The sequence below is a fragment of the Enhydra lutris genome, unplaced genomic scaffold (assembly GCF_002288905.1).
Source record: "Enhydra lutris kenyoni isolate GAN:26980312 unplaced genomic scaffold, ASM228890v2 scaffoldscaffold64, whole genome shotgun sequence".
In the NCBI taxonomy this organism is placed as follows: domain Eukaryota; kingdom Metazoa; phylum Chordata; class Mammalia; order Carnivora; family Mustelidae; genus Enhydra; species Enhydra lutris.
The window spans coordinates 6,175,550-6,176,625 of NW_019154148.1; positions in this window are offsets into that span (position 1 = coordinate 6,175,550).

The following is a 1,076-nucleotide window of genomic DNA, read 5'->3' on the forward strand; positions in this document are numbered from 1 at the left end:
AAAACCCCGGCTGAGTGTCCACTCCCGGGCGGGTGCTGGAGTTTTGCTAGAGTCAGGTATAATTATTTACTTTCTAATAAACCAAAAAAATGGCAGTTTGTGGCTCAGGAATTTCCCGCAATGTGCTCTTCTCTTAGGGGATATACCAACACAAAGCGGTAGGGGACCCTTTTCCGAGGATTGTTACTGCTCTATCTTGAGAGCTTCTCCTTTGTATTTCTTTGTACATGGAAATTCCACACTCCCCGAAAAGGACAGGAAAGGAACTAGCCAGCTGAATATTTGTTTCCATTGTAAATCGTAATTTAAATGCATGATTTTTATGATCGGGATTATAGTGAATTAGACCAAGAAATTAGAGCGTAAACAGATCACCCTCATTAGGTAATTGGAATTCTCAGCTGGATCCAATTTCTTGATATTCTACTCGGCAGCTGCCCTAAAGTTGCTCACCAGGTACCTTGTCCGAGGACTGTGTGTGCACGCGTTTTCAATGCCATGGAGTGAATAATTCATTTTAGGATATCTTTTGGACATGGGTTAAACAATTTTAATTTTTTGTACGTGCAAGTAAAGAGATCCAAAAGGGGAAGGGGGTGGGGGGGAAGGACAGGTTGCTATTTGGCCCACAGCTCTCCACATAAGATAAAGAGTACTGTCAGAAATTTTATTTTTCAATAGTCTCGGTCAGGAGTAGAATTTGAATAGCTACAAAGTGGAGCCTGTATTTTATGTTTATACTCTGTCCTGATTTTTGGCAATTCAACAAAACTTGCTTAGTTACGAAGCTCATGGTAGCTGAGTACCTAATGCAAGAATTGTGTGTGGCCATTAAAAACGATTCTAGGGGCACCTGGGTGGCTCAGTCCTTGGGTGTCTGCCTTCGGCTCAGGTCATGATCCCAGGGTCCTGGGATCGAGCCCCACATCGGGCTTCCTGCTCAGCGGGAGGCCTGCTTCTCCCTCTCCCACTCCCTCTGCTTGTGTTCCCTCTCTTGCTGTGTCTCTCTCTGTCAAATAATAAATAAAAAATCTTTAAAAAAAAAAAAAAAAAAAAAAAAAAAAAAAAAAAAAAAA